At 45.1% G+C, this 23172-nt stretch overlaps 1 long non-coding RNA gene across 1 annotated transcript in view; it reads right to left on the bottom strand.

Annotated features, from left to right (window-relative positions):
• Nucleotides 1–2337: 2337 nt before the first annotated feature.
• LOC142072553 (uncharacterized) overlaps nucleotides 2338–23172 on the bottom strand; it is a 30406-nt gene continuing 9571 nt past the window's right edge. The window contains exons 2-3 of the long non-coding RNA XR_012668992.1: nucleotides 5957–6052; nucleotides 2338–2926 (exon numbers count right to left, since the gene is read on the bottom strand). This is a non-coding gene — a long non-coding RNA (uncharacterized LOC142072553). The remainder of the gene's footprint in view (nucleotides 2927–5956; nucleotides 6053–23172) is intronic.

Raw genomic sequence — 23172 nt, 5'->3', positions numbered from 1 at the left:
AACATATATCCAGATCCAGCCCCCGGTGATTTTGCAGAGCTTTTGCAGCCTTGAGCAGGTTTCTGTGGATCAGAAACTAAGAAATTTATTTTGTTGAATATGCCCTTCAGTCACAGGGCCACACGTTCTTCTTAGAAATTTACAAACAAAAACAAAATATTCAAATCTTCTTCAATAGGCCTGACTAACTAAAGAGAGATTTCCATATTTGAGGAGTGAATTTTTTTTAAATCATTTTACCCACTCTCTGCCAAATTATTTTATTGCAATTATTATTGCGGCAGCGCCAAAGAACCCCAGTCATAGATCAGGACCTTATGCCAACCACTGTACAAGGGAACAAAATCAATAAATTAAACAAACAAACAAACCAGTTTCTACCCCCAAAGAGCTTACAACCTTAGAATAGTGTTGGACTCCACTATTCTGCTTTGAATTACTGACTATGTCAAATGGGGTTTGGTCATAATTTCTGAAATCAGGGTGAGTGGTTTTGCTTCTTAAATATTTTAAGTGTAGAACAGTTACATCATGGTGATAATCACAGTAATGTAAAATGTGTCTATTTTAGTGACAAAAGCTTTCTTCCAATCCTTACTTTCAGAAGATTCATAGTCCTGACAACTGGCTATAGAATTCAAGAACAATTTGAACAACGTTCTGAAATTTGAGCTTGTAGAATGAAATGCCCTTCCATCCCCTCACATCACTTCCGCAACACACCATATTCACCTGTCTGAAGGAGTTTTCATCCATATCGAAGCTCCACAAGGAAGCCATTCTTGAACTTTTGGCTCATTGATCACTCTGGTCTGTCCTGCACAAGACCCCCAGACTTTCTCAGGTTTTTTGTTTTTGTTTTTTAAACCTTTTATTTAAGGCTTTTCATTGTGCTCCCTCTAATGGATAATAATAGCATTCATTGCAGGTGAAGTCCAGTCATCAATTGTTTAATAATAAAGGGTGAAATACAATTAATTTGAATATGATACTATATGAGTAAATGAAATTAAGCAGAGCAAATGTGTCACTTGAAGCCTGCAAGGATATTACGGGGAATCAGTCTCTATCCTGTGTAAAATGATGACGAATGAATGTTGTCTGTTTTACTGTCTTGCATGAGAGAGTTTTTGTAGCAGATGAGAAATAAAACCTAAATCCTGACCGTTTATGGCACATTTTGCATGGGCAAAGATGCTTATCCTAGTACCCTGGCCAAATTCAAGACGGATAATGAAATTCTACCTCCAGTTTCACAGGGCTATGGTAGTCTTCTCTTTTTAATTTTCAGCATGGTATTGTGCAGTTAATGTTTTCGCTTCAGAGGTAGTTGCACCTGATTGGTGGGCAAAGCAAGTTTTGAATATACATTGTATGAAGTCCCGAGCCTGCAGTTTTGTCTCATGGTGACAGCAGGAGGACTCTACTTGTGTGAATAAGGTTTTCTCATAAGTAAGTTTAGCAGGATTTGGCCCGTAGTTTGTACAAATACTATGGATGAAAGCATTGTGTATGTGGTTTTTTCCAGCCGCAGCACTTCACAAACCTTATGGTAATGATAACATGTATGCAGTGGTGAGCTAGAGCCGGTTCGCACTGGTTTGCTAGAACTGGTTGTTAAATTTAGAAGCCCTTTTAGAACCGGTTGTTCCACGAGGGACAACCGGTTCTAAAAGGGCTTCTAAATTTAACTGGCCAAAACTGGCGCCTTAGGCACTGACTCCACGGGTGCTCCAGCCCTGGAGCACCCAAGGGGAAAATTTGGTGGGTGCAGAGCACCCACCGGCAGCTCCCCGCCCCACCCCCGGCCCCAGCTCACTTCCGCTCTGCCTCCACCTTCTCCCCTGAACGCGCCGCCCCGCTCTGCTTCTCTGCCCCCCCTCCCCCCCCCGCCGGCTTCCCGCAAATCAGCTGTTTGCGCAGCAAGCCTGGGAGGGCTGAGAAGCAGGCCATGGCTTCCCGCTCAGGCCTAGGGAGGCGGAGGTGAGCTGGGGCGGCGGGGGGGACGGGACCCAAGGAGGGCCGCCCGCGCCGCAGCAGGTAACCGGGGGGGGGGTGCAGGGGAACCGCTCCCTGCCCCAGCTCACATCCGCCACTCTCGGCCTGAGCGGGAAGCCGCAGCCTGCTTTGCAGTCCTCCCCGGCTTCCCGCCAAACAGCTGATTCGCGGGAAGCAGCGGGGGGGCGCAAAGAAGCAGAGCGGGGCGGTGGGTTCAGGGGAGGAGGCGGAGGCGAGCTGGGGCTGGGCGCGGAGCTGCCGGTGGGTGCTCTGCACCCACCAAATTTTCCCTGTGGGTGCTCCAGCCCCAGAGCACCCAGGGAGTCAGCGCCTAAGGCACAACTTTTGATGTGATTAGTGGGGGAGCAGCCACTCCCCCTGCTCCCCACCTAGCTACGCTCCCCTGCCCCTAGGAGCCAGAGGGACCTGCTGGATGCTTCCTGGGAGCTGCCCCAGATAAACACCGCTGGGAATCCCCACCTTGCCCCCCCGGCAGGTGCCTCTGGATCTTAGGGGTGGGGTGGGCACTCACTACGGTGGCCCACGAGACCCTCCTGCCCGGTTCTGGGGGCAGTCAGGGGACAGGGGAGGGGGGTGCATGGGGCAGGAGTCCCAGGGGCATGGGTGGGCAACAACCCCCTCGTGGGGTGAGGAGGGAACCCCTTGTTAAAATTTTGGCAGCTCATCATTGCATGTGTGTATATATATTACAAGAACTCATTTCCAAAACAAATAATATATTGTTATGGCAAATGTGATGTAGTGTGCTTCATGGTGCTGAAGTGATATGGATGTAAAGGAGATTTTTATTACTTCCTCAAGACTAGAATAGGATGCTGTATCGCTTCCTGGTTTTCCATTATTTGACATTGGTGTAGTAGTAGGATCCAAAGACCACAGTCAGAATTCAGGCTTCACTGTATCCACACTGTAAAAAAAAAAAAAAAAAGCATAGGAAGGTAGGATGGCTGCTTCAAAAACCTTGCAGTTTAAATATAAAAGATAAAAACAACAGAAAAGTTGAATGACAAAGGTCATTGTGTCAAAGGTATCTTGTTGGTTACATTTTTTTAACTATTTCCCCAAACCATCCCTCACATGCCCATTATCTTGTCAATCTGTTCCATCATTGCTTCCCTAATGCACCCTCCTTGACAGTGCACACAAGCACTGTATAGAGATAGGCATAGTGTGAGCGAGTGTGTCTGAAATCCATTGTGGAGGGTCCCTCTTTAGTTCCAGTGATCTCCAGCAGTTCTTTGCCATTGGAGGGGAGAAAGATTGCTTCTAGTGGGGGTTCTGGGCTCTCAGACTAAAACAGGGTATTGTTCTCCTGTAGCCACACCCAGCCTATTTATTACAATACTCCACCACCGTAGCTAGCTTTCACTTTGATGGATAGGATGTAAGCAATGGGTGTTCTGGTGTTTGTCTTGATAAGAAAATCCTTAACAGTTTGGGAACAAGTTACCAGACAGGTGACCCAATTTATTGCTGCCCTATAGGTCGTTTCCCCATTCAGCAGGCATAAAACCTTCCCCTAGTTCAAGGGGGCACACCTGTCACTTTCTGAGCTGGGCTAGTGCTGGCTTAGGGAGATTGGAGACATGGTCAGGACCTCCCTATGCAATGGTGACTCCATGCCTTCATAAGGCCCATAAGACTTTTTACATTTGTTTTTCTGCCCATAGTTGTGGCCATGCTAGTTCTACATGTAACAACTTTTTTTTTTTTTTTTTTTTTTTTTTTGAGGCGGGGAGGGAGTGGCAGATAGCTAGCACACTGCAGAGCAGTGAGGGAATGAGGAAATTTTGGTTTACACCATTGGAGAGAACAGCCCTGTTTATGAAAAAGTGTTATGAATATCTGATGTCCATAGAGTGCACGCACAACTTCAGTTTTCAAAGGTTTAATTCAAAAGACCCATAGTCAGTACACTGCCTGGGCCTTGACTTCTGTACTGCACAGGATGAAGAGCTGCATTCACCTGGATGGGACTTGCACCTCTAGTTCCAAGAAATTCTAGATGTTTCAGATGTAAAACATAAACCACACTGATCTACAACTGTGGCATAATTTTGAGGGCTGACAGTGATGTTGCACTGTGTTTCCCCCAGACTTACACGTTTATATTTTTATCCCTGTTGTGGCAGGGTTAGTTTTAGAATATAAGAACAGCCATAGTGGGTCAGATCAATGGTCCATCTAGCCCAGTATCCTGTCTTCCAACTAGCCCATGCCAGGTGCTTCAGAGGCAATGAACAGAACAGGCAATCACAGTGATCCATCCCATCATTCACTCCGAGCTTTTGGTAAACAGAGGCTACTGACATTTATCCCATTACATCCCATTTGTGCTACATGGAACTATTTATGTAATTTCTCTGTGCACAAGGAAAAGATCAGATCCCTTTAAATGGTTCTGAGACATCAAAAGTTACAGCACAATTGTTTCACCAATTTGTCATTTATATATGCTCTTTAATGGCCTAGAGCCATACCACAGCTCCTTTATCTCAGTGTAGACATACCCTAGATGGTTGAACTCTGAAATACAGTTGTCAATCCAGAAGACTTAAAGACATCTTGGGTCACAGCTCCAATAAGTCTCTTCCTAGGCATACTGATGTTCAGCCAATCAAGACAGAATACACTTTATATAGGTCATTAGAAAATGCTCTGAATAGGAAACCCCTGATGTCATTCCCAGGAGCTGTTTTCCAGGCATCCTGATAAAACTGAGTGAATCTGAAGAGGAAGTAATAGAATGCCTCATCTGTTATTTGGCAGTTTCTGGAGACAGGCTACTTTGTGCCCAGAGTACAGCAGTCTCTTTAGCTGACTAGTCCAAGAAACTTGTCAAAGTTTAGTGGGTTGAGTTGTTACCCGAGGTTCTTTCAACCCAAAGCTCTTGGTAACTTTTACTGTGTGCGAGGTGGTGTCAGGAGATGAATCAGGGGAGACATGGCCATCCAACTGATAGATGGCTGGTACAAACAAGACAACACAAGAGCGCTTTCACTTAAAGCTAAACTTTACTTAGTCTCAAGCACTTACACATGTCCGCAACAGGTTAGTAAAACACCCCCAACCCTTGATAGTTACCGAAGCTGAGGGTGGCTCTTGAGTTGCACAGTGGCAGCCCATCTGCCGATGGGGAACACAAGATGCATCCAGAGTAAGAGTCCAGTCCCGAGGAGTCCCACTATCTCAAACTTTTCCCCCTAATTTATACATTAGTAATACAATGACATGTCCCTTAAAGAAAACTTGTTAAGCAAGCAGTTTCAATGGTCAAGCAAGGGGTTTCCTTCTGATTATTGATTAACCAGGTGTAGGTTTTTCCTAGAGATTGCAGCCTTGAGGCCCTAACAGACATTCCTGAGGGCACATCCTGCTCTTCTAAAATGCATATATCAGCAACTTCAACTCAATTCTTATCAGGAAGGACGTGGGGTCAAGCTGTCCTTTCTGTGGCACCCAAAATCCCCTCCTCTCCTGCCTTGGTCAAGCTGAGGCTGCTATATGGCCACTTTACAGCCTGCTGACTTGGCCGATTTTAGCAATGAGCAATAGTGGTTTCAGGCACTTCACTGGTTTGCCAAAATCTCCCCATACAGAGTAGGTTTGCCATCTTTTAAAAGTTTATTTCTCTCATGACATTCTGGTACAACATCTTCACATTGTTATTACAACAGGTGACATTCCATAAAGTGTCATCACACCACTACACAGAATGATGGCGTCCCATAAACATGTCATCACAGTAGGACACATTGTTGTCTTATGATCATGTTTTTCTGGCCTCAAATCACTTTCATCATGGTAAAACTCTCCTACCAGCACCACATCAAATTCAGAACAAATGGCAATCTAAACAACCACAGAGGCTTATTTTGTCAGGTGTCAGCCCATATTTTTCAGTAAAGAAAATGTATTAACTGAGACAATACTGTACCTGCTTTACTGGTCTTACTTCTTTCCTAAGTTTCTAATCAAACATAACTGCCAGTGATCTTGATTTTCCTTTGGTTCTATGTGGAAAGTAAAATGGCTAGGGAAAGAGTGAAATAATAGAAGTCTGTAAATTACTAATGAATATACATTGAGTCACGTAAGATAGTAAACCAGGGATTGGCAACGTTTGGCATGTGGCCTGCCAGGGTAAACCCCGTGGCAGGCTGGGCCAGTTTGTTTACTTGCCGCATCTGCAGGTTTGGCCGATCGCAGTTCCCACTGGCTTCGGTTCGCTACTCCAGGCCAATGGGGGCTGTGGGAAGCAGTGGCCAGCACATTCCTCAGCCCGTGTTGCCTCCTGCAGCGGCGAACCGCAGCCAGTGGGAGCTGTGATCGGCCAAACCTGCGGACGCGGCAGGTAAACAAACTGGCCCAGCCTGCCATGGGGCTTACCCTGGTGGGCCGCATGCCAAACATTGCCAATCCCTGTAGTAGACCATGTCCCAGCAAGTTATTTTGCTTTCTGTAAGACTTTCAGTATAGCTTAAAATATTTCATAGACTCTTCACTGCTGAGAGCTTTTAAAAATTTTTTTTTTGCATTTCTCAACTGTCCTAAAGCATAGGATTTTCAACATGTTTGATACCCTATTTAGCATTTAATCCCAGAGATGGGATGTACTCCTCACACTGGCTCTGAAAGATCTGAATTAGGCCAGGTGGGCCCAATCAGTTAAGATGCAAATAGGGGGAGTCTTTCAAAGTCCTTCTGTACCAATACATCAGGCAGTCCTCATGCCCACTGCCCTGATTATGTCCCTCCCTCAGTCTTCCTATTCATTGCCCCTACCAAAACCACTCTAGAACCCAGGCCTACTCTCTAATCTGGGTTCCAGTCGAAGGCCTATAACAAGTATTTAAGGTCTGGGACTTCACCAATCTTACTGTTCTCTTCCCTGGACTACTTTCTGTTGTGCTTCCTTAAGCTCCTTCTTCATCAGTCTTCCTAGTCAGACACCCCACTCCACTTTAGGCATGCTAGGTAAACCCTTCCTTCTGGATTCCTATCAACCCTTCCTTTTCCCTTAACTCAGAGAGAGGCTGCAGGTTTCCTTCATCCACTGTTTCCAGACTTCTAGCTTTTCAAAAGCACCATCTGTTCCCTCCCAGGCGAGACTCCTTCTAAGCAGTGCCCTCCACTCAGCTTAAATCTCCTCTGTTTGCACCTTAATTGGTTGAATGGGTCCACCTGGCCTAATTCATCTCTTAGCAGGGCTGGTATAGGGAGGGCACTCCATCACAATACCCTAGAAGAACACCAAGGCTGAAAAAGGATATTTTTCCACATAATGTTAGATTTTAAAACTTCTGAAGGGTTGATCTTTCTGCTTTTTACAATGAAAGCTAAGTAGCTGCTACACAGTGGAAGAATATCAAATATAAAATGTTTCCTAACATACACAGGAAACAAATATTTGGTATTAGACTTTCTAAAGAACATTTTTTTTGTTTTTTTGTTTTGTTTTTTGTTTTTAATTTTACATGAGAGTTTTGTCACTTGCTCTGGGCATTAGACCCTCACCCTTCATGGGTTCTCCAAGTCCAGGCACCAGCCCAAGCCCAGATGTCTACACTGTAATTTTATAGAGTCAGCTGACCTGGGCTCTGAGATTCAGTGCAGTGTAATCATACCCATAAAGGAAGGAGACACCACATGGCCTAAGGATTATCCCTACACACAACAGTGATTAGAGGAGAATCCCCCTGACAACATAAGGATAGTAAAAAGCTATTCACAATATTCTTCAAAGAAGGAGAGCCACATCTCTGCTCACAGGAAAATTGTTTTGAAGGTGAGGCCTTATGCCAGGACAATCATCATCTGTCCTTCTCACATCTGGCATTTGCTGCAGCCCTAGCAGGGGTAGTAACTTTCAGTGCCAATGCAGCCCAGTGACAAGTCATCACTGACAGTCTTGGCAGGAGGCATGAATGCAGCACATATAGGCATACCGGAGTTTAGCATTCTAAAAGTAGTGTAGCTCTGCTGCCTGAATACAATCCTCCCCAGAACCCTGAATCTTGCTCAGGTATGCCTACATGTGCTGCATTCACACCTCCCAGTGGCACTGTAGACATACCCAAAGAGTTAACTGACAAAAACACTTCTCCAAAGTGTTCCTCGTTATTGCAAAGCTGTTTATTTGGTAGGGAGATAGGGAATGTAACAGTATCCACTGAAGAGAGTGCATACTAATTCCCTTTTGTGAGAGGTGTCGTAGGATAGTGTAGTTACAGGAGACTATGACAGACTAGGCCTTCTGCTTACCAGATTGCTTTACTGCAAAGACAGCATCTGCATTCTTCTGGACTTTACATGCGTAGGAAGACAGATGATGTATTCGGCTTAGACCCTAAAGGATCTATTTCCCCTCTTACCCCCCCCCCCATTCATTATGTATGAATGCTTTAACAGGTCTACTCCCTCCAGGCCCAGTCCTGCCCCACTGAAGTCAATAGTAGTTGAATTGGACTCGTTAACACCACTGTGACTTATGCACACAAATGCCTTGCGCAACAGACACTTGAGTAAGGAAAAGCACAATACATTAACATCAGAACTTCATTAAAGTGTTAGACACCTGTAGACAAAAGACCATGTTTAGCAATATTCTTTTCTTCTTTCAGGAACTGTGGTAAGTAAGCAGATACCTTTATCTAGCAACCTTTTCAACAGAGGCAAATGTCTACTTCTCACTTAGGAGTGGCATAACTGTGAAGTCTCTGTCAGATACATTTAGTGTTATTTTATTCAGAAGTTTAATTAAATTTTGATTACTCTAACATATGCCACTGTTTCGTAATTGTATTAAAGACTAAACAAAACTAATCTATTTGTAACGTAGTAATGGTTTTTTTTGCTGTGTACTGTAAATGTGCATAAAATTAACTGCTCAAATTCTGGCACTGCTCCCACACAAGAGGAATGACTGTTTATTGTAAACTGTATTCTGCCATTTATGGGTAAGACAAATTTCCTAAGCTACAAAGACCTACTGAAAAAGCTGCACACAGCAAGGGAACCACAGATTCAAGGTTTCTGCCTGCTAAGTGCCTAAAAGGACTTAAAAGAATAAATAGATTCTAAGGGGTCTAGCCACCTTTTAGCTAGTGAAAATGCCTGTTTAGGGCTTGGTCATGTGTTTGCAGCTCAGCACTGTACTGTGGGGAGAGCTAGAGAGTTGCACCAACCCAGGGTATGTCTACACTACGGAATTAGGTCGAATTTATAGAAGTCGGTTTTTTAGAAATCGGTTTTATATATTCAAGTGTGTGTGTCCCCACAGAAAATGCTCTAAGTGTATTAAGTGCATTAACTCGGTGGAGTGCTTCCACAGTACCGAGGCTAGAGTCGACTTCCGGAGCGTTGCACTGTGGATAGCTATCCCACAGTTCCCGCAGTCTCCGCTGCCCATTGGAATTCTGGGTTGAGATCCCAATGCCCGATGGGGCTAAAACATTGTCACGGGCGGTTCTGGGTACATATCGTCAGGCCCCCGTTCCCTCCCTCCCTCTGTGAAAGCAAGGGCAGACAATCGTTTCGCGCCTTTTTTCCTGAGTTACCTGGGCAGATGCCATACCACGGCAAGCATGGAGCCCGCTCAGGTAACCGTCACCGTATGTCTCCTGGGTGCTGGCAGACGTGGTACTGCATTGCTACACAGTAGCAGCAACCCATTGCCTTGTGGCAGCAAACGGTGCAATAGGACTGGTAGCTGTCATTGTCATGTCTGAGGTGCTCCTGGCCACGTCGACCAGGAGCACCTGGGCAGACATAGGCGCAGGGACTAAATTTGGAGTGACTTGACCAGGTCATTCTCTTTAGTCCTGCAGTCAGTCCTATTGAACCGTCTTATGGTGAGCAGGCAGGCGATACAGATTGCTAGCAGTCGTATTGTACTATCTTCTGCTGGGCAGGCAAAAGATGAGGATGGCTCGCAGTTCTATTGTACCATCTTCTGCCGAGCAGCCATGAGGTGTGGATGGCATGCAGTCCTTCTGCACCATCTGCTGCCAGCCAAAGATGTAAAAGATACATGGAGTGGATCAAAACAAGAAATAGACCAGATTTGTTTTGTACTCATTTGCTTCCCCCCCTCCCCCGTCTAGGGGACTCATTCCTCTCAGTCACACTGCAGTCACTCACAGAGAAGGTGCAGCGAGGTAAATCTAGCCATGTATCAATCAGAGGCCAGACTAACCTCCTTTTTCCAATAAGAACAATAACTTAGGTGCACCATTTCTTATTGGAACCCTCCGTGAAGTCCTGCCTGAAATACTCCTTGATGTAAAGCCACCCCCTTTGTTGATTTTAGCTCCCTGAAGCCAACCCTGTAAGCCGTGTCATCAGTCGCCCCTCCCTCCGTCAGAGCAATGGCAGACAATCGTTCCATGCCTTTTTTCTGTGCAGATGCCATACCAAGGCACGCATGGAGGCCGCTCAGCTCACTTTGGCAATTAGGAGCATTATCCAGCAGTATATGCGGCACCAGAACCTGGCAGAGCGATACTGGGCGAGGAGGCGACGTCAGCCCGATCATGTGAGTGATCAGGACATGGACACAGATTTCTCTGAAAGCATGGGCCCTGCCAATGCATGCATCATGGTGCTAATGGGGCAGGTTCATGCTGTAGAACGCCGATTCCGGGCTCAGGAAACAAGCACAGACTGGTGGGACCGCATAGTGTTGCGGGTCTGGGACGATTCCCAGTGGCTGCGAAACTTTTGCATGCGTAAGGGCACTTTCATGGAACTTTGTGACTTGCTTGCCCCTGCCCTGAAGCGCATGAATACCAAGATGAGAGCAGCCCTCACAACTGAGAAGCAAGTGGCGATAGCCCTGTGGAAGCTTGCAATGCCAGACAACTACTGGTCAGCTGGGAATCAATTTGGAGCGGGCAAATCTACTGTGGGGGCTGCTGTGATGCAAGTAGCCCATGCACTCAAAGATCTGCTTATATCAAGGGGAGTGACCCTGGGAAATGTGCAGGTCATACTGGATGGCTTTGCTGCAATGGGATTCCCTAACTGTGGTGGGGCCATAGTCGGAACCCATATCCCTATCTTGGCACCGGAGCACCAAGCCAGCGAGTACATAAACCGCAAGGGGTACTTTTCAATAGTGCTGCAAGCTCTGGTGGATCACAAGGGACGTTTCACCAACATTAACGTGGGATGGCTGGGAAAGGTACATGACGCTCACATCTTCAGGAACTCAGGTCTGTTTCAAAAGCTGCAGGAAGGGACTTTATTCCCAGACCAGAAAATAACTGTTGGGGATGTTGAAATGCCTATATGTATCCTTGGGGACCCAGCCTACACCTTAATGCCATGGCTTATGAAGCCGTACACAGGCAGCCTGGACAGTAGTCAGGAGCTGTTCAACTACAGGCTGAGCAAGTGCAGAGTGGTGGTAGAATGTGCATTTGGACGTTTAAAGGCGCGCTGGCACCTCAGTGAAACCAATATTCCCACTGTTATTACTGCTTGCTGTGTGCTCCACAATATCTGAGAGAGTAAGAGCGGGGGGGGGGGGGAAGAGACGTTTATGGAGGGGTGGGAGGTTGAGGCAAATCGCCTGGCTGCTGGTTACGTGCAGCCAGACACCAGGGCGGTTAGAAGAGCACAGGAGGGCGCGGTACGCATCAGAGAAGCTTTGAAAACCAGTTTCATGACTGGACAGGCAACAGTGTGAAAGTTCTCTTTGTTTCTCCTTGATGAAACCCCCTGCCCCTTGGTTCACTCTACTTCCCTGTAAGCTAACCACCCTCCCCTCCTCCCTTCGATCATGGCTTGCAGAGGCAATAAAGTCATTGTTACTTCACATTTGTGCATTCATCACACAAATAGGGGGATGACAACTAAGGTAGCCCAGGAGAGGTGGTGGAGGAGGAGGGAAGGAAAATGCTACACAGCACGTTAAAAGTTTACAACTTTATAATTTATTGAATGCCAGCCTTCTTTTTTTGGGCAATCCTCTGTGGCAGAGTGGCTGGTTGGCCGGTGGCCCCCCCACCGTGTTCTTGGGCGTCTGGGCGTAGAGGCTATGGAACTTGGGGAGGAGGGCGGTTGGTTACACAGGGGCTGTAGTGGCAGTCTGTGCTCCAGCTGCCTTTGCTGCAGCTCAACCATACACTGGAGCATACTGTTTGGTCCTCCAGCAGCCTCAGCATTGAATCCCGCCTCCCTGTCATCACGCTGCCACCACATTTGAGCTTCAGCCCACAACCTCTCCTCCTGGTCATTTTGTGCTTTCCTGCACTCTGACATTATTTGCCTCCACACATTCGTCTGTGCTCTGTCAGTGTGGGAGGACAGCATGAGCTCAGAGAACATTTCATAACGAGTGCGTTTTTTTCTTTTCTTTCTAATCTTCACTAGCCTCTGGGAAGGAGAAGATCCTGTGATCATTGAAACACATGCAGCTGGTGGAGAAAAAAAAGGGACAGCGGTATTTTAAAAGACATTTTATAAAACAGTGGCTACACTCTTTCAGGGTAAACCTTGTTGTTGACATTACATACATAGCACATGTGCTTTCGTTACAAGGTCGCATTTTGCCTCCCCCCACCGCGTGGCTACCCCCGCAACCCTCTCCGTGGCTAACAGCGGGGAACATTTCTGTTCAGCCACAGGCAAACAGCCCAGCAGGAACGGGCTCCTCTGAGTGTCCCCTGAAGAAAAGCACCCTATTTCAACCAGCTGACCATGAATTATATCTCACTCTCCTGAGGATAACACAGAGAGATAAAGAACTGATGTTGTTTGAACACCAGCAAACATACACTGCAATGCTTTGTTGTACAATGATTCCCGAGTACGTGTTACTGGCCTGGAGTGGTAAAGTGTCCTACCATGAAGGACGCAATAAGGCTGCCCTCTCCAGAAACCTTTCGCAAAGGCTTTGGGAGTACATCCAGGAGAGCCGCAAATGCCAGGGCAAATTAATCCTTTCACATGCTTGCTTTTAAACCAAACCATGTATAGTATTTTAAAAAGGTACACTCACCCGAGGTCCCTTCTCCGCCTGGCAGGTCCAGGAGGCAGTCTTGGGTGGGTTCGGGGGGTACTGGCTCCACGTCCAAGGTGAGAAACAGTTCCTGGCTGTCGGGAAAAGCGGTTTCTCTGCTTGCTTGCTGTGAGCTATCTTCTTCGTCCCCAAAACCTGCTTCCGTGTTGCCTCCATCTCCATTGAGGGAGTCAAACAACAAGGCTGGGGTAGTGGTGGCTGAACCCCTAAAATGGCATGCAGCTCATCATAGAAGCGGCATGTTTGGGGCTCTGACCCGGAGTGGCCGTTCGCCTCTCTGGTTTTCTGGTAGGCTTGCCTCAGCTCCTTCAGTTTCATGCGGCACTGCTTCGGGTCCCTGTTATGGCCTCTGTCCTTCATGCCCTGGGAGATTTTGACAAAGGTTTTGGCATTTCGAAAACTGGAACGGAGTTCTGATAGCATGGATTCCTCTCCCCATACAGCGATCAGATTCCGTACCTCCCGTTCAGTCCATGCTGGAGCTCTTTTGCTATTCTGGGACTCCATCATGGTCACCTCTGCTGATGAGCTCTGCATGGTCACCTGCAGCTTGCCACGCTGGCCAAACAGGAAACGAGATTCAAAAGTTCGCAGTTCTTTTCCTGTCTACCTGGCCAGTGCATCGGAGTTCAGAGTGCTGTCCAGAGCGGTCACAATGGAGCACTCTGGGATAGCTCCCAGAGGCCAATACTGTCGAATTATGTCCACAGTACCCCAAATTCGACCCGGCAAGGCCGATTTAAGCGCTAATCCATTTGTCAGGGGTGGAGTAAGGAAATCAATTTTAAGTCGAAATAAAGGGCTTCATCATGTGGATGGGTGCAGGTTTACATCAATTTAACACCGCTAAATTCAACCTAAAGTCCTAGTGTAGACCAGGGCTCAGTGAGAACTCAAATATTGTGCCTGAAGGCTTTCCAAGAGCTCTGGAGCACAGAAGGGAGTGTAATCACTGAGCCATGACCTTGGAAGCATCTGCAATGTCTACCACCATTTGCGCTTACCCAGCTCTGTTGACCAGTATGGCCACCTCCTATAGAAGGGCTGCCATTTTGCCTGGCTTTTGCTTGATGGTTTTAGAGAAGGAAATTCCTTGTTCCCTCTCCTCACCCTCCTTTTGCGTAATGTGTGGCCAAGCATAATTTTGCCCTTAATGTCTACACCGTGCTTTGAACATATAACATGCAAAATACATACTAAATAGTATTATAATAATCCATATTGATAATTGTAACACAATCCTCTCTTTATTCACATCCCTTTTTCAATATGGCTTCTCCCTTGGAGTCAATCAATATTAACTCAGCGTGACTGGAGATAGTCTTAATGATTGTCTGGTTGCAGAGGATAGGAAATATTCTTAATCTTGAATTGGACAAAGTGGCTGGAATAAATCACCAAAATGGGTGGGCCAGGACCCTTTTACCATGGCATGGATGAATGGGTTGAGGGGCTAGAAAGAGAGACAAAGGGGAGAGCTGAGAGAAAGGTAAGAAAGAAAGGTTCACCCAAAGAAATGAGAGAACCTGGCTCAGCTCAGGATGCAAGATTTTAAACTTCATCTGTAAAAAACCCAACCCAGTAGGTGAAGGGTTATTTTGAAAGTAGCTTTATATCCCAGTATGAAGCATTACAATTTATTTTACAGTCTTTGATTAACTGGTTGTTTTTATATCAGCTAAACTAGGATTACTGCAAGTGCTTCAAGGACTGTCCAGGTGTCCACTCACCACAGGTAGCACCTCCTCTTGGCTGCTCTGAGGATTAGTTCTTTCTAAGACAGGAGCCCCCCTTCAGCTGCTCACTGTATGCACAGCTGCTGCTCTCTCATTCTCTGCAACTTACGGTGCTCCCTCATTGCGATTTGGCTCTCCAGTCAGGTCATTATGCATGTTTCCCCCTTCTGCAGTATCACAGTCTTTTCTTCCTAACAGTCTTAAGCAGCCATTCCATTCACTGTCCCTATAGGGGCACTTCCCCACTAGCTGGTAGACTAGAGGAACCCAGGCCCACCCTCTATTCCAGGTTCCAGCTGTGGGACCCTCTAGTCAGCAACCAAGATCTGTTCCATCCCATACCTTACTACCTTTTCCCTGAGGCTCTCTTTACCTTCTGAGTTAACCAATCACAAAACTTCCTCCTTTCACACAGTAACTATAGGCTGCTTGTGTCTATAATCCCAAACACACCACCCTTCTCCTAGAAAGTGACTGCAAAGTACTTCCTCACAGCTTTCTCTTCTATGCTCCACTGCCAGGCTTTATAGAAGCCTTCCTGTTCCCACACATGTGAGCTTCCCCTAATTAGGGCCTTTCTCTCAGCCTTAATTCCCCCATCTTGCAGCCCAACAGGTTAATTGGCCCACCTGGCCTCCATTAAGACTTTAGGGTTGAGTGTGGGGTGAACACCTTATCACAGGGACCTTTCCTTAACTCACTTGATGCTGATTTGCACTTTTGGATCTAAAGGTTTCAAGTTCCATGCCTGCTGATGTCTCAGATATCTGTATGTTCTTTTTGGAGTATGAGCCTGTGTAGATCCCATGATCAGTGTACGTAGGACCCACATGTATGAGATCAGGATCTCTGAATAGCAGTGTCCATTGGCTGTGCCGGTACTGTGCATGCCATTATTAGCCCAACCCCCACCAAAAGTCATAGAGAGCAAAGCAGCTGCAACTGTTCCTCAGTTCCCTCTTACTGCCCATGGCAACTAGATGGATTAAGCAGTATCTGCCTGCTACCCCTTAATGGAATCTGCTTCTAGTGACTAGCTAGTTTAGTATTAATTCCACCCCCCCCACACACACCATTTATTTTTATTTTTGCCTTTAAAAAAAAAAAAGATTTATGTTTTTCTCCTTGATGCCCCATACCATTTTTCAAGGCTAAAAAAGCACATCTTCAAAGCTTTCAAACTGTGTCTGGCCTGCAACAGGCTCACTCCACTCACCAACAGCCACAGCTGCTATCTATTTTGCTTTGGTGAGAGCAATGGACCAGACCACTGCTTGGTAAGTCATTCCTTTATAACAAGTGTGAGAAAATCTGGGGACACTCAGGAGAAGTTATATGCCCTTGAACAATTCATAAGATGGACATCACATCCTGAAAATCCACTTCCAATACGAGTCTGACACAGAATGTACCCATCTCCACATGCCACATGTTATCTTTGTACAAAGTATGTCTTGTGAGGTATTTGAAAAAAATACCTCAGTTTGCCACACATATTTTACCAGTACAATAATGAGCAGCAATGTTGTATGTGAAGTTATAAGATTCCACTGTATGGTGCTTGTCACACTGCACTGCATATTCATCATATTGATATGATTATGACATAATTATGATGCATTTTGTACAAGATGGGTTATGTGAGCAGTCATTGGAAAAGTTATGATTTGCCAAATATGATTATCCTATGCGTGCATGTGTTATTTTTGTATCTGAAGTTATGGATATTGACTATGTATCTGTATTTCAAATGGGCTTACTCTAGGTAACACCCACAGCTAGCCTTTCAGATACAACAATGAAGAAGCTTTTTAGCCAGACTGTAAATAATGGCTGCTATGACTCAGCAAGGCATGTGACCAGACCACTGCTTAATTTGCATTTAAAGCAGTAAACAGGCACCAAGCAGGAAGGGAAATAAAGGAAGCTCAAACAATAAAGAAAAAAGCAGCTGGGAACATCCTTCCTCATAGACTTTTGTCTCCTGGTACTTAGCTGGAAGTGTTTTTCAAGAGGGGGATGGAAACTATAAAAAGAAAGGACTAACACCCCAAGGGACCCACCCTCTCTCTGCCTGCCCATCACATTCATGACCTCTGAAGCAACAAAGGAAGCATTCATTGGATTTTGGGAGAAGGGGTCCTGACCTAAGAAGTTTGGTCAGTAAGACTGCTGAGAGCATATGTTGAGAAAACTTTGCTCTGAATTTAACATAGTTTGTTAAATTAGGCACCACTTGCATTTTATATTTCTGGTAGCCATTTCTGACTTTTATGTCTCCTTACTTGTACTCACTTAATCTCTTTGCAGTTAATGAACTTGTTTTATCTAATCCCGTGTCTTTAAACTGAAATGTTTGTGAAACTTCATTTGGGATAGCAAGTTGTGTTCATATTTTTTCTATTAAAGAAACAGACTTTATATGAACTTGTATTGTCCAGGAGAGGGCTAGGCCCTACAGGAAAATCATTTGGGGCGGGGGGGAAATCTAAGACTGGGAATGTGTTGGGGTCACCCTGAAGTATAACCAAGGCTGGTGAGAGCCGGAGTGTAATCCAAGTGTGACTAGCAGTTACACACACACACACACACACAGAGGGTGTGGCTTGCATCCTGGAAGTATGTTTGTGAGCAGCCCAGGTGGGAGGTGTTTCAACCAAAGCATTGTCAGGCACTCAGGGGTTGCTGGGCAGGGGTGACACAGCTGCTCATTCATCTGGATCATGCCAGGGTATGTCCCAGTCTGGTCTGTTCCAAGTCCCAGTCAACCAGTGTCTCTACCAGCTGGCATACAACACCAAAGGTTAGTATTGATAAAAAATCCTTGGCACCAAAAGACAAAGATCCAGCACCACTGAAGACCATCTGGTACTGACCATCACCCTGGCACCATCTCCTCAGAGGCAGAGGAGGCCCAAACACTGGGATAGACATGGCTCCCACTACCATTCCCCATCTTCTCACAAGGAAAGGCTCAAAACCTTGCTCTCCTCTAGGTAACAAACATGAAGTCTGTTTATCTAACAGGAGCAACTGATGTCTGCACAGTCTCTGGCTCATTCCAGAGGAGGCACAAGTCACATTTGGTATCCACACTTGATGATGCAGGTGACCATTAGCACTAACATCAACATCAGGACCATCTAAGGAAGACTTAATGGTACTGGACAATTTAATGTTGGAAGTAACAACTATGTCTCTGGCACCACCCCCAGTACCAATATCACTACAATTGGCACCAATACACAACTCTGATCTGTGAGGCAATCTTGGTACCATAAGATTGGTGCCATCTTTGGATGAAGTTTACTCCTCATCTCCACCATTAGGACACACCTTTTCTTCTCCATCCAGCAGGAAACTTTCTCCTTTCCAGTCACACAGATCAGGGTAAGGCCTCTCTCTACAGACCAAAGAGTCATTTTAGAGACCCACTTATCTGCCTCAGGCATGGCAATGGGCTGGTCTACCTTATCAGAACCACCCATATCCATAAAATGCTCCACCTGGGACTTACTGGGGACCTCCATCCTGGAGATGGTCTCCCTCATGCCATTTGAGAGAGCATAGAAGGTCATGGTTCCTGTTTGCCAGGCCCCTATTTGCTGACATGGAAGAACAAGAGCAGCTGGCAGAGGAAGAGCGACCACTAGAGCCGCCTGAACAACATGCTTCATTGTCCTCTCTTGTTGGAGTCATCTTTTCAGCTACTGTGCCAGCCCCCTATGACTGTTGAAAGAAAGATCTCAGTGATTGAAGAAACAGACTTTTAACATATATTTTGCATTCTTTTGCTCCTGCCAGAATAGCGTGGCCCATTAAGGAAGGCGTTTTAGAACCAGCCAAGACCCTATGGCAGACACTAGTTACACTGACTGTGAAGAGAGCAGAAAAGAAATCTCAAGGAGCTGTGAAAAGGTTTGAACAATTTTACACCCACTCAGCACTGGGTTTGTCCATGAGAAGACCAAACAAGGACAAGGACCCAAAGAAATTAGATATCTTTGGAAGAAAGGTCTATTTGTCAGCATCACTTCAGCTACGTATAACTGATTAGGCTTTGCTCATGCTAAATTCCCACAAGACTCTAGAGAAGAGTTGAAAGCCATCATCGCAGAAGGCCAGCTAGTGGCAAAAACATCTTTATGGGCAGCCATGGATAACTCAGACACTGAGGCTAGATTAACGGCCACCACCGGGACTATACATAGAGCATTATGGTTACAGGCCTCTGACATTCTGAGAGTGGTGCAGAGCATGACTAAGGACTTGCTCTTCAAGGGCACATAACTGTTCGATACACTCATGGATAAAGCACAACAATCTTTAAAGGATGCCAGGGCCACACTTTTCTCACTGGTCAGCTACACCTCAGCAAATCTTAAGCTCTTTAGATATGGAGAGAAATGTAAGCATCAAGCTGTCCTGTAGGGGCTCAAGAGGATGCATACCAACCTCAGGGCACACAGTTAAGAATCAGGGCACAAACCCCAAATCGGTTGTGAATTCTATATTTAGATTTCACCAACCAAGTTTCAAGTGTTAACTCCTCAAGCATCACAACAGCCTAACCATGGAGTCACAGACAGGCCCCTTGGGTATCATGGTCTATCGTGCCACCTAGGCAAGCTTGCCTTTGTGATAGATGGTTCCTTACACCAAAAAAGGAAATAAATAAATCATAACAATATTGAGGTTACTCCCAGTCCCGAGGACCAGTCACTTACCCCAGGTCAATTGCACTTTAATTGTTGTCTTTGGTGTAAGATCTAAAGATTTATTAACTAAGAAAAAGGAATGAGTTATTTACAAAGTTAAAGTAGGTGAGCGTACATACACAAGTGAGTTATAGTTTTAAGTTCCAGGAGGTCATAGAAGCTGCTATAATATGCAAGCTCTATTTTATGATAAATATAAAATAAAGAATTAAAATGATCTTAAGTTTGGTTAAGGAAACATATGTGCTGTAAAGAAAGGCCCTGACAAGCAAGTAGAAGGAAGATCTTGAAAATAATAAGTGAAAAGGCCAGAAGGAATAAAGTAGGGAGGATATCTTGTTCAAAGAATAACTAACGAGATAAGGAGAAATTTCTAAAAAGAAGGCCTTTGACCAATCTGTCTTAAAATGAGTCAGCACAACCCTTCCCCAACCCACACACCACTGGTGAAGCCTATGTGAACCCAGGGGCAATGGGAAAACTGTTGGACAGCAGGAAGGAGGGGAGGAAAGGCCTTGAAAAGAAAGGTTATAAATCTTATCTGGATTAAGATTGGAAGTAAGGATGAATGGTTTCCAATTGTTTTTTAGTTGAAGTCAATAATTGGCAACATCAACTGTTTCTTAAATGGTATGAAAAACTCTTAAAGGGTTCATTGCTAATACCTGCCTGACCAAGTTGGAGCCGACAAATATGGTTCTAAACACCCCTCGGTATAGCTTGTTTGTAAATATCTTAATCAAATGCTTATAAATGTTTTGCTACTGTTTGGATGTAGTAAATTGTTTATTATTTAGGGTTTTAAGACATGTTTAGAGCAATTGTATAAGTACCATTTGGCCTTTAGATTTAACAAAGGAATTTATGGTTAAATTAGTGTTTGGTTGCACATATTAATATTAGTAATTGGAAATATTAATAATTCCAACATGTATACATCTAAGGCTAACCCAGGCTAAGCAGCTGGGGGATTCCTTGGTTATGCTTAGAAATCTTGCACTTCCAAACTCTAAGAAGCATAGAGTTACAGTTTCTCTTTGTTAGGAATTTTTATTCCTTTCCCACAGAGTTAGAATCATAGATTAGGGTTGGAAGAGACCTCAGGAGGTCAACTAGTCCAATCCCCTGCTCAAAGCAGGACCAACTCCAAATTAATCATTCCAGACAAGGCTTTGGTAAGCCAGGTCTTAAAAACCTCTAAGGATAGAGATTCCACCACCTTCCTAGGTAACCCATTCCAGTGCTTCACCACCCTCCTAGTGAAATAGTGTTTCCTAACATCCAACCTAGACCTCCCTCACTGCAACTTGAGACCATTGCTTCTTGTTCTGTCATCTGCCACCACTGAGAACAGCCTAGCTCCATCCTCTTTGGAACCCTCCTTTAGGTAACTGAAGGCTGCCCCCTTACTCTTCTCTTCTGCAGACTAAATAACCCCAGTTCCCTCAGCCTCTCCTTGTAAGTCATGTGCCCCAGCCCCCTAATCTTTTTAGTTGCCTGTTCATGCTGATGAGTTGAGTCCACAAGTATGTCTCCTCTTTGTGTGTGTGGAGGCGGGAAGCTATCAACAAGATCTTTTGTCCTCTGATGTTCTACAATGGTTAGTCTAGTGTCTATGGGCCTTCTTTTGTTGGACAGGAGATAATTCCTGTGGCAATCTAATGTTTCACACTTGGTAATGCTTCTCTCCTGACTGGTGGTTTACAGTTTCAGAGCAAACACTTCAATATTACCTTAAAACATGGGATACAGATATTATAAGGGAGATTAATGCATGCAGCTATTTATAAGTATTTCATAAAGTCTAAACACTAATGTCAGGGTTCTCTCCCCACTCTGAAATCTGGAGTACAGATGTGGGGACCTGCATGAAAGATCCCTAAGCTTATTCCTCCAGCTTAGGTTAAAACTTCCCCAAGGCAAAAATCTTTGTCCTTGGATGCATGGTATGCTACCACCACCAAGTGCTTTAGACAAAGGCTCAGGGAAAGGACCACTTGGAGTTCCTATTCCCCCCAAATATCCCCTCCAAGCCCTTACACCCCCTTTCCTATGGAGGCTTGAGAATAATATCCTAACCAATTGGTTACAAGTGATCACAGACCCAAACCCCTGGGTCTTGAGGACACTGAAAATCAATCAGGCTCTTAAAAGAAGAGTTTTATTTAAAGAAAAGGTAAAAGAATCACCTCTGTAAAATCAGCATGGAAGATAAATTTTACAGGGTAACAAGAGATTCAGAAAACACAGAGGAACTCCCTCTAGGCTTAGTTTCAAAGTTACAAAAAACAGGAATAAACCTCTCTATAGCAAAGGGAAAATTCACAAGCTACACCAAAAGATATCCTAACACACCTTGACTGGCTTTACTTACTATTTTTGTAATATTAGGGACTCGCTCAGGATTGTTTGGAGGAGATGGATTTCTGCCTGGCCCTCTCAGTCCCAAGAGAAAAACCACAAAACAAAGAGCACAAACAAAGCCTCCCCTCACCCCAGATTTGAACGTATCTTTTTTCCCCATTGGTCCTTTTGGTCGGGTGCCAACCAGGTTATTTGAGCTTCTTAAACTCCTTACAGGTAAGGAGGAATTCTAGGCTACCCTTCGCTGTATGGTTATGACAACTAACCACATTCTTATAAACATATCTATTTTAACAATATTAACACATGATATAAACTGGTCATTGGGAAGTTTAGACTTGAAATTAGACGAAGGTTTCTAACCCTCAGACGAGTGAACTTTTGGAATAGCCTTCCAAGGGAAGCAGTGAGGGCAAAAGACCTGTCTGGCTTTAAGATTAAACTCTATAAGTTTATGGAGGAGATGGTATGATAGGATAACATGATTTTGGTAATAAGTTGATCTTTAAATATTCATGGTAAATAGGCCCAATGGCCTGCGATGGGATGTTAGATGGGGTGGGATCTGAGTTACTACAGAAAATTCTTTCCTGGGTATCTGGCTGGTGAATCTTGCCCATATGCTCAGGGTTTAGCTGATCACCATATTTGGGGTCAGGAAGGAATTTTCCTCCAAGGCAGATTGGAAGAGGCCCTGGAGATTTTTCGCCTTCCTCTGTAGCATGGGGCACGGGTCACTTGCTGGAGGATTCTCTGCTCCTTGAAGTCTTTAAACCACGATTTGTGGACTTCAATAGCTCAGACATAGGTGAGAGGCTTTTCGCAGGAGTGGGTGGGTGAGATTCTGTGGCCTGTTGTCAAGGTTCCTTCCCCACTTTGAACTCTAGGGTACAAATGTGAGGACCTGCATGAAAACCTCCTAAGCTTACTTTTACCAGCTTAGGTTAAACTTCCCCAAGGTACAAACTATTTTACCCTTTGCCCTTGGACTTCCACTGCCACCACCAAACTTTATCTGGGTTCCTGAGAAAACGTTGTTTGGAAACGTCTTTCCCCCCAAAATCCTCCCAACCCTTGCACCCCACTTCCTGGGGAAGGTTTGGTAAAAATCCTCACCAATTTGCATAGGTGACCACAGACCCAAACCCTTAGATCTTAGAACAATGAAAAAAGCATTCAGTTCTTGAAAAGAAACATTTTAATAGAAGAAACAGTAAAAAGAATCCCCTCTGTAAAATCAGGATGGTAAATACCTTACAGGGTAATTAGATTCAAAACATAGAGAATCCCTCTAGGCCAAATCTTAAGT

Source organism: Caretta caretta, chromosome 6, assembly GCF_965140235.1.
Source record: "Caretta caretta isolate rCarCar2 chromosome 6, rCarCar1.hap1, whole genome shotgun sequence".
Lineage (NCBI taxonomy): Eukaryota > Metazoa > Chordata > Testudines > Cheloniidae > Caretta > Caretta caretta.
The sequence above is the reverse complement of the archived record's forward strand: the minus strand, read 5'-3'. Positions and strand labels throughout refer to the sequence as shown.